The sequence below is a fragment of the Heloderma suspectum genome, chromosome 2 (genome assembly GCF_057233095.1).
Source record: "Heloderma suspectum isolate Gila_16-S chromosome 2, 16-S_ref, whole genome shotgun sequence".
Taxonomy (NCBI): domain Eukaryota; kingdom Metazoa; phylum Chordata; class Lepidosauria; order Squamata; family Helodermatidae; genus Heloderma; species Heloderma suspectum.
The window spans coordinates 157633081-157643814 of record NC_139459.1 but is presented as its reverse complement, the minus strand read 5'-3'; the positions used below and the strand labels follow the sequence as shown (position 1 = coordinate 157643814).

The window sequence follows — 10734 nt, the reverse complement described above, 5'->3', positions numbered from 1 at the left end:
GGGGTGCAGCTTATGGGGACTGGCACCTGCACTTCAAAATTAACCACTACACTACGTAGGTGGGCAACTGAATGGACTGATCAGCCGGAGGTGATATAGCAAACCAGTTCAACTCTCATCCTTGCATATTGGTTGGTGGGGTAAAATTGCCAGCAAGAATTAAAGGCCACATATAATTTAAAATTAAGTTATGCCGTATACTTCAAGTGTTTGCTTTGATTACTGAGAAGTCTTTTTAAAACGTAAATCACAATGTCATCAAGGTAGGTCAAACAACTTCCTTGAAAGACACAATATTTCCTGCAATGTGCAGGAATAGACGAATGTTGTGCATTTCCTAAGGTGTACTAGGTAGCAGTAGAGCAATAGTGGGGACTGAGGCCAGGCGTACTAGCTTCTATTTCAGTTGTGGGTGCTGTTAAATGTTCTGGTTTTGACCTATAAAGCTCTATAAGCAGCATGGGACCAGGTTATTTCAATGACTGTATTTCATAGAATCATAAAATAGTAGGGTTGGAAGGGGCCCACAAGACCATCGAGTCGAACCCCCTGCTCAGTGCAGGAATCCAAGTCAGAGCATCCCTGACAGATGGCTGACCAGCCTTGTCTTGAATGCCTCCAGTGTGGGAGAGCCCACCACCTCCCTAGGGAATTGGTTCCATTGTCGTATTGCTCTAACAGTCAGGACGTTTTTCCTGATGTTCAGCCGGAATCTGGCTTCCTGTAAATTGAGCCCATTATTCCATGTCCTGCATTCTGGGATGATTGAGAAGAGATGCTGGCCTTCCTCTCTGGGACAACCTTTCAAGTACTTGAAGAGCGCTATCGTATCTCCCCTCAGTCTTCTCAAGGCTAAACATGCCCAGTTCTTTCAGTCTCTCCTCATAGGGCTTTGTTTCCAGTCCCCTGATCATCTTTGTTGCCCTCCTCTGAACCCTCTCCAGCTTGTCTGCATCCTTCTTAAACTGCGGTGCCCAGAACTGGACACAGTACTCCAGATGAGGCCTAACCAGTGCTGAGTAGAGGGGGACTAGTACTTCCCAGGATTTGGAAGTGATGCTTCTATTAATGCAGCCCAAAAGAGCATTTGCCTTTTTGGCAGCCACATCACACTGTTGGCTCATATTCACCTTGTGATCAACAACAATTCCAAGATCCTTCTCTCTTGTAGTGTTGTTGAGCCACGTATCCCCCATCTTGTAACTGTGCATTTGGTTTCTTTTTCCTAGGAGCAGAACTTGGCATTTATCCCTATTAAATTTCATTCTGTCATTTTCTGCTCAGCGCTCCAGTCTATCAAGATCCCTTTGAATTTTGTTTCTGTCTTCCAAGGTATTAGTTACCCTGCCCAATTTTGTGTCATCTGCCAATTTTATCAGCATTCCCTGCACCTCCTCCTCCAAGTCATTAATAAAAATGTTGAAGAGCACTGGGCCCAGGACTGAGCCCTGTGATACCCCGCTCGTTACCTCTCCCCAGTTTGAGAAGATCCCATTGATAAGCACTCTTTGAGTCCGATCCTGTAGCCAACTGTGGATCCACCGGATCATTGTTCCATCTAGCCCACTTTGAGCTAGTTTGCTTATCAGGTATATCACGGGGCACTTTCTCAAAAGCTTTGCTGAAGTTGAGGTATATTATATCCACAGCATTGCCACAGTCCGCAAGGGAGGATACCTGATCAAAAAATGAGATCAAATTCATCTGGCAGGATTTGTTCTTGACAAATCCATGTTGGCTTCGAGTAATCACTGCCTTGTTTTCAAGGTGCTTCCAGACTGAGTGCTTTATAATCTGCTCCAGAATTTTCCCAGGAATTGTATCAGATTGACTGGTCTGTAGTTCCCAGGTTCCTCCTTTTTACCCATTTTGAAGATAGGGACATTAGCCCTCCTCCAGTCATCTGGCACTTCACCCATCCTCTGTGTTTTCTCAAAGATAATAGACAGTGGTTCTGAGAATTTTTCTGCCAATTCCTGGGGATTTGAGCTCATTCAAAGTAATTAGGTGTTCCTTGACCATATGCCTATGGATCTCAAGCTGCAATCCTGCCCCTTCAGCCTGAACTTCGCCTTTGCCAGAGGGTCATAGACTCTCTTTCGGGAGAAGACTGAGCTGAAGTAGGAATTGAGCACTTCTGCCTTTTCTTTGTCATTTGTTATTTTGCCATCCTTATTTAACAGTGGAACCTCCATTTCTTTCCTCTGTCTTTTACTATGCATGTGTCTGAAGAAAGCCTTTTTGTTGCTTTTAGCATCCCTTGCTAACCTCAGCTCGTTCTCAGCTTTAGCCTTCCTGATGCCATCCCTGCAATTCTGTGCTACTTGCCTGTACTCTTCTTTTGTTGATTGGCCTTCCTTCCACTTCCTATATGTGTCCTTTTTTGTTTTCAGGTCATCTCTAAGCTTTTTGTGAAGCCACATTGGCTTCTTCTGTTGTCTTCCTCCTTTTTTTCTTGTTGGAATAGTTTGTAATTGTGGAGAATTTCCTTTTTAAAAAACTCCACCCATCTTGGACTACTTTTCTCATTAGAGTAGCTTGCCATGGGACCTTACTGATCATTGTTCTGAGTTTATTAAAATCCGCTTTCCTAAAATCCAGGGTACGGGTTTGGCTACACTCGGCTTGTGCTTCCTTTAGAACCATGAACTCAAGTATAATATGGTCGCTTTCCCCCAGAGTTCCTGTAACTGCTGCTTTACCCACTAAGTCATCTCTGTTGGTTAGGATCAAGTCAAGGATAGCCGATCCTCTAGTTCCTACCTTTACTTTCTGTAGGAGGAAGTTATCCGCCACACAAGTCAGGAATTTCCTGGAGGGGCCATGTTTTGCAGAATTTGTCTCCCAACAAATATCAGAGAAATTGAAGTCCCCCATTACTACTACTTCATGCTTCCTTGAAATATTGGCTATTTGCTTTTCAAAAGTTTTATCCTTGTCTTCTCCTTGATTGGGTGGCCGGTAGTAGACTCCGACCACCATGTTCCTTTTATTCTTTGCTGCATTTATTTTAACCCAGATGCTCTCGATGAGGCTACCAAGCTCATCCTCCTATATTTCTGTGCAGAGATAAGTATTTTTAACATATAGTGCAACCCCACCTCCCTTTCTGTTCCTCCTGTTCTTTTTGAACAAGTTATATCCTTCAACTGCTGTATTCCAGTCATAAGAGTCATCCCACCAGTAGGTCTCAGTTACACCTATCAAGTCATAACTTCCCTCCTGTATTAAGAATTAAAGTTTGTTCTGTTTGTTTCCCATACTCTGGGCATTAGTATATAGATATTGAAGACCATGTGCTTCATGGGCTGGCTTTCTTCCCACATGTTTGTGAAGACTATTATTGGGTGCTATTAGAGCTGTTCTCTCCATTTTGAGTTCTCATATGAAACTTCCTATTTTAGAATCATCATCTGATGCCCTAATCTTAGGATGTCTGGTAACCAGGGAAAGCTTTTCTGTAGTTGCACCTGCTATTTGAAACTAAGGTTAATTCTTAAAGTTAAATCTTCAAGCCACTTAAAAGGATTAACCAAATTTGGTTACAAGAAAGTTCTAAGTTTGGAAAAGGATTCTAGATTCAGAAATTAAACTAAATACCAAGCTCAGAAAATATAGTAAATTCTAACTTCAGAAAATAAAGGATTACGATTAGCTCAAAATACAAACAGGGTTCACTAAGTCTTAGTGGCAGGAATTCATAGTTACTGAGATCCCTGGATCTGATAGCTTAGCAGAGATCAGAGAAGAGGAAGTGACAGTAAAGCCATAGCAAAGGCAGGAGAAAGCCACAGAAAAAGCCTTGCTGCCTGAGCTTTTATACTCTTGTTCTGGTCTACAAGGGGCTACAGTGGTGATGAGACCACCTATCCACCATCAGAGGTGAGGTGTCCACCTGTTTTCAGAACCCCCACATTTTACCCTCACGTGTTTTGGGAATGTATCCTTGCATAGTCTCCCTTGGGGTCCTTTGAAACTTCCATAATCTCCTTTGGGGTCCTTTGAAAAGTCCCTGAAGCTCTGCCATCTGTGTATCTTATCTGACACTTCCCTCCCAGTACATCATTGTAACCTCAAGGCAACTTACATCCTCTCTCAACTATTGTACTGACTTCTTAAACCAATATTCATCAAATTGGGACATTCTCACTCCCCTTATAATTGCAGGTGCTGGCCATGAGCTACTCCTTGAGTCTGAGCATGCGCTGAAGTCCCACTTGTCTCCATTCTTCCACACCCCCTTCTTTGCAGAAAGCAAAATGAAGGCACAATAAGCTGCACTGTATTTTTTCAATACAGCCTCTTATGGTGCAATCCTATGCATGTTTAGACAAAAAAAGTCCTACAAATCCTAGTATCCTCCAGCCAGCTCCAGTTTGCAGCTTCTTCAGGACCTGATCAACATTATTATTCAATTATTGATTTAAAAACCTGCCATTTGAAGACTGGAGTTAAGGCTATCTCATGTTTGGAAGCTAAGGCTGATGCCATAACTGACGTGTAAGGTCTCAAATTGTGCTTGCTTACAACTTGGATACGGGACCAGGCCAACATGGGACATCTTTGCTGGCAACAAAAGCCAACATTAAGGAAAATCGATACCTCCAAACAAAATGGTTTAATACAAACAAATACAATATAGCAATAATATACCAATATATAAAAAATTAAAACCTGAATACATAAAATCTAAAAACTTAATATAATAGGCCAGGTGTATTTCAACATCCATCAGCGGCCTACAAGAACTACAAAGCAAAAACATAACATATCAGACTCAGCACTGGCAAAATGGCAAAATGCTAACAGTTTAGAAAGGCAACCTATACTCGCCACCTGGACTAAATTCTAGTAAATAAATAATTCATTGGGGGGCTCCATCCATGCAACTTGAAAGTATAAGACATCCTTGGTAAGCTGGCAGCTCACAAACAATAGTTAATATCATGCAATTTTGGCCAGCCTCCAAATGCGCTTGAGGGCTCCTTTACACGGAGCTTTTATCCTTCTATTGACATTGCTCACTCACAGAAGTTTGTGGGCCCTTTAAATGCCCTGGAAGTTCACAACGTCATCTCCTGCACTAAGGGCACAATCCTATGCGTGTTTAGACAGCTGGCTGGAGAATGCTGGGAGTTGTAGGCCTTTTCTCTGTCTAAACATGCATAGGATTGTGCCTTAATGACCTTTATTCCATTTGTAAATAGATTGGAGTTAATGAGCTATCAAATTACCCCGCTTGAGTTCCCTCCATGAAAAAGGAAAAGCCACAAAAAGAGGAGCTAGATCAATAAAACATATGGAAGACTCAGATAAGGGGGAGAAGGGAGGCGGAAAAGGAAGCACACGTAAAGGGAGTCTGTTGTGATCCTGCATTTAAAACGGAAGCAAAAAGCCCCATTTTAAATGTGGGATTTTAGACCGGTGTAGAGATGCTCTGAGATTCACCAATTTCTTAATAATATGATCATCCAAGAAGTTAGGAAGAGCTAACAATATAGCTGAAAAATGCATAAAACTTCTTTCTCTTCCACTTTCCTGCTGTTGGTGAATTTATTACAGAACAAAAATGCCTTAGCTATCATAAACATAAACGTAACCAACTCTGTGTTCTTAACTTGTTCAAGTAAACGTTTATGCTCCTAACTGAATTACAGGGCTGGTAAAGTTAAACACATGGTTCCTAAACCATGCAACAAAAAACACAGTGAATAGTACATACAGTAAGCACACTTCTGAACAAATGAACAAACCAGTCAAGAAACACAGAAGTTATAATACAGGAGTCCAGTTGAGTCTTTCATTAAGACTGGTAGGATCCAATGTTTGTAGGGAGTGGATCCAAAATATCTCCTCCTTAACTAATTGTATGCCAGATCCAGTAACTTTTTCAAGGGTCCAAAATTTCAGTTCTTTCTCACTGTGTCCAGAATCCACAGCATTTATCCATTGGGGTTTAAACACTTAATTAAAAAAATATGGGATGGGAGGTGGTTCTGGGAATTTGTCCAGCCCTGTCAGTAGGGCTTATTTCTGAATAACCTGCATAGGATTATAGTTTATAGCAGCTGCAGTTCCAGTCTCCCATCCCTATTTCCAGAGGCGTAGGATTTGCTTCTGAGTATGGCTTTCATCAAGACTTTAGTTTCCTTCCCCCTCTCCTCCCTCTATCAGCTACCTTAACAGTAACCGCAGACAAGGGGTTCTTCTTCCCATGCTGCCTTTAAGAGGCAGATGGCCCCTCCTACAAATATTAACTCTTCATTGAGTTAACGAACTCAAATTTCATGCACTTTACCACAGATCCTTACAAGTATTAGGACTGACACGATACTGATACAATAGCCCTGCAGAATTTCCAACTTACAAAATGATTCTGAAACACATGCACACATATCATTAACTGGGTACATGTGTGTAAATGAATAGATACGTCCCTCTATGTTCAGAATTCTGTGCAGAGAACTCCAGCATACCCTTTCCTTTCCATCTATATCCCCACTTAGTGCACATTCCTATGCATATATTATGACAGAAAAAAGCCTACAACTCTCAGCATTCTTCAGCCAGCCATGCAGGCTGGGGAATGCTGGGAGTTGTAGACCTTTTCTTCAGCTTAAACAAGCATAGGCTCGCACCCTTAATCAGTAATCTATCAATCTGTGAGAGTGATTCCCTCAGCCTTCAAAATTACCTCCCTCATCTCAGTTGACAGTTTCCTGCTACCCCTCCCCCATTGTCAGAATGCTCACAGGAACACTGGAATTCCTCTGAAAACACTGGAGCACTGGCAGCAGTCTAGGGATGTACGAAAGTCACTTACCTTTTCGCAGGTGTGATTGGTGGGGGGGGGGAGGCGCTCCGTCCCTCCCCCTGGAATCCTCCCTGGCTGGCTCTGCTCCGCAGCAGCACCACGGAGCCGCTGGCCAGGGCTGGCCGCAGCCGGAGTTCTGGCCGCAGTCAGGCTGCTGCGGCCGCCATTTGTGTCCTGCCAGGCTGCTATGATAGCCTACGTAAGTATTTACGTAGCCTATTATGGCAAAGAGCAGGGACACAAATGGCAGCCGCTACGCCGTTTGCGCTGCTGCTCTTTTTGTGATAGGCTACGTAAGTATTTACATAGCCTATCACGGTAAAGGCAGCCACACAAATGGTGTAGTGGCCGCCATTTGCGTGGCTGCCTTTACCGTGATAGGCTACGTAAATACTTACGTAGCCTATCACGGCAGCTTGGCAGGACGCAAATGGCGGCCACAGCAGCCAGCCGAAAGACCAGCCGCTGGAGCCGCCGCCAAGTTTCGTTCCGCGGGGTATTCCGTGGGGTGGCGGGGGGTGGGAGGCCGTTCCGTTCACTGAAATCTGTGGCAGAATTCTCCGCCATCCCTACAGCAATCTAGCTTCAGAGTGAAACTGAGCACGCCTGACATAACTTTGCCAGCAGTTGCTGCCATAGGCATTCCTGGGGCAGAAAACTTTAATACCTTTTGAACTACTGCTCAGAACTTCACCAAACCAATGAAAGTCACATCTCCTAGACAATCCTGAATAATGTACACCAGTAGCTTTCACCAGAATTTTAAAGAAATATATATGCAGAGTAAAATGTACAAATGTGTCAATTTTCAACATGTTTTAGCTTGCTGTACCTGTGGCAATTTTTAGTGGATAACTTTGAATTTTTTTTCATAACTGTAGACCTTATCAGGTAGTTCATAGATGACAAGTTCACATTATTAGCTAAACAGGTGTTGTTTTTATAAGCAGTAGAATTGTGAGGGTTATAATAGCGAAACATGGGGAGGGGGGAGAGGGAGAGAATGAGACTCAACTAAAGGGCCACTCCTGTGTCCCTTTAAGTCAACCCCTTCAGTGACAGATTGCACTGTGCCCATGTAAGGTACTTACGGAAAGGGAATTTTATTGCGAGTAAAACCACCAGCATATTTAATTGCTAACTGCCAGCCATGGATGCTGTATGGTAGATTAGTTTCTGAGAAGAAGAAAGAGGAGGGAGAATCGCAGCTGGAAATGAAAAGAGTTCTTCCTTTCTTTTTTTGTGCTCTGTCCACAAATATAGGGAGGGTATGGGGATCTTTAGCTCCATAAAGAAGATATCCAAAAAGAAGAAATCTAGAAAGAAGGTAAAAAGGGTTTACTTAGCCACACCAAGATTTTATCAGGTTGATTCCACTGGAAGTGGAAATACAGAAAAAACAATCAAAGCTGGGGTTCCATGAGACTATGTTTCTCACAGCAAGACTCCTTTATGGAATCCCCTGAGTTAGGGATTTAGATGTGCAAAGGGCACGCACCCAGTGAGGAGCTCCAAAAACTATCTGCCAGCAAAATTAATGAAGGGCATACTTGCAGGACTCTACAAAGACTCAGTGGCCTTGTTCAGATGTAAAGGCAGTGTCCGATGGCGGATCATGGGATAATTATGGGGACACGCACTGCACCTGAGGCGCACATGGGCCACTTCCTGTTTCCATTATAACAACCCTCAAATGCTACATTTGAGGGTTGTTTCCATGACATCCAAACAGGGGCATTTGGGGTTGTTTGTCAGCTTACAAAAAATCAGCAATTTCCAGCCGTGTTATCTGTTGCAGCAAAACAAAGGTCTAGTGGTACCTTAAAAACTAACAATGAATGTGAATACAACAAATACACATTTATAAACAGGTGGAAAGCTGTGACTGGGAGCAGCTCCTTGGTGTGAGTGTATGCTTGGTGGTTTGCCTCTGCATAATGTGTGTGATGGCCCTTTGTTATTGATTATGGAAGAGTGTTTGGGTTTAGAACCACTAGTAGCATAATAGAGCCAGGATGAAAGAGGCAAGGTAATTCCTCTCCAGCCTCTGCCTTGGTCAAGAGGGCTGGGTTTACTCTAGCTGGTTCATATTAATTCCTCTCAGGGAAGCACCATGAGGGGAACTAGGTCTGAGCATGGGCTCCACAGACAATAGCATGTTATATACCAGTAGCCCACTCAGTGCTTGCTTGTTGCTGAAATTTCTGCAAAGAATGTTGGCCAGTGGATCTTAATTGGTTTCAGCAAGGGCATTCCTGTGTTCTTCAGGAAAAATGGAATCACTTAATTCAGATTAGTTATCCTTTAACTGTTAAAAGACCCCATTCAATTAAAACAGCAGCAGGCCACAAGGTCTCTTCTAGTAAACGCGTGTGCGCGCGCACACAAACACACACACGCACACAAACCCCCTCATTAACCCGCCCTTGTTCTCGGAGAACTCTCAGAACCCTCCCCCAACTACAATTCCCTGGATTCTTTGGAGGAGAAGCCATGGTAGACTGATAAAATAAAAACAATGAAACTTGTGGTGCTGGGAGACCTTTAAAAAGCAATCATTCCCTAGGCTTCCAAATAAAACTTCCCATCTTAACCAAATTCCACTGGCATCTTTAACAACCACTGCTCCTAAGCCCCACTAATTGGCCTAACTGTGGCCTACTTTGCTGAAAGGTGGTAAACCTGTGTCTGGAAGGTGAAGCCCATATGATATAATGCTCCATCTTTAAAACAAAGACACCCATCCTTAAGAAATGTAAAATACCAGGAAAGATTCTAGTCCAGCTGTCTCCCTGACATTTACTTTACATGTGCAGTTATTTTTTTTTAATGGAGGACATTCAATCTTGTGAGTGAAGTCTGAAGTGGCATAAAGCAAACACATATTCACTACCTTAGCAGCAACAAGAACAACTCTAGAGGCAGCAACAACTTCTTTAAAGGGCATGAAGAATTTGGCAAGAACTTGGAGACCAACCCAAATTGAGAAAAAGCATATATGATCTTAGACCTATTTCACACGCGCTTCTCTGTTGCTGTGCATGGGTGAAAGACACAAATGCAATTTTAAATGCGCTTCTATCAAGTTCATTTCGGCCCCTGCGGACAACGCCTACCAATCTCCCCGCCCCGCTTGCATTTTCAACCGCTCATTGGCCTCTCAAGTAGTTCCTGTTTCCCTCAGTCTAACCCTTCTCACATCAATCCAAAATCTATGTACCCTTCTCCGGCTCACCGTACAGCCAATAAGGCTTCAGGGGGCAGGTCTCACTTTTCTCCAGGCTTCGTCTGCTTCTTTCGGGGTCCCTGATTGACAGAGGTGGGCGGTGAAGTTGTCACCCATTGGCTGCTCTGGAGGGGCGGGACTATCTGGGCAAGTGCGCATAAGGATACGGGGGCGGGGGCGGGGGCGCGCCGGGACTGAAGAGGCCTCCCCGGAGGAGGATGGTCCCTCGCGGTGGGGCTGCAGCCGCCGAGCCCGCCCTGCGCTCCGTCGGTGAGTCCCTCTGGTCAGACTGGAGTCGTGGCGGGGAGGGCTGGAGCAGCTATGCGCGGCGGCCTCGCGGGCCCCCCTGGGGGCCCTTCCCAGCCCTGCGCTGAAGTGCTCCGGGCGCAGCGACAGTTCGGGTTGTACGTCCGTCGGACGGAGCTCCGTGGAAAGGCTGTGCGGGCTCGTGAGTGCAGCGGTCTCCCGTTGATTCGCTTTTGCTAGGCTTCCACATTTTAGTTCGCCGTGCCAAAATATGCTGCCATCTTCTGGCGTCCTTCTCTCGCCCACCCCCTCCCCACAAAGCCTGGAGCTGCAGAACCTGGCGGGGTTTGTCCGGCACTTGCGTGACGACGATACTAGCCACCTTCTCCGCTCCAAGGTTGGGGTGAAGACTGGGGTGGTGTGCGGCGCGGAGCACTTAGGCTGCCCA

The 10734-nt window shown here is 44.5% G+C and overlaps 1 protein-coding gene across 18 annotated transcripts in view; it reads left to right on the top strand.

Annotated features, from left to right (window-relative positions):
- The first annotated feature begins 10230 nt into the window (after positions 1-10230).
- Positions 10231-10734, top strand: part of USF3 (upstream transcription factor family member 3) — a 63755-nt gene continuing 63251 nt past the window's right edge. For 13 of the 18 annotated variants that reach the window (XR_014787892.1, XR_014787893.1, XR_014787891.1 and 10 more), the window contains exon 1: positions 10231-10310. The gene's annotated coding sequence lies outside the window, so the exon portion shown is untranslated. Of the gene's footprint in view, positions 10489-10734 lie in introns of all 18 variants that reach the window. The other 5 variants (XR_014787895.1, XM_084835329.1, XM_084835327.1 and 2 more) reach the window with 1 other exon arrangement.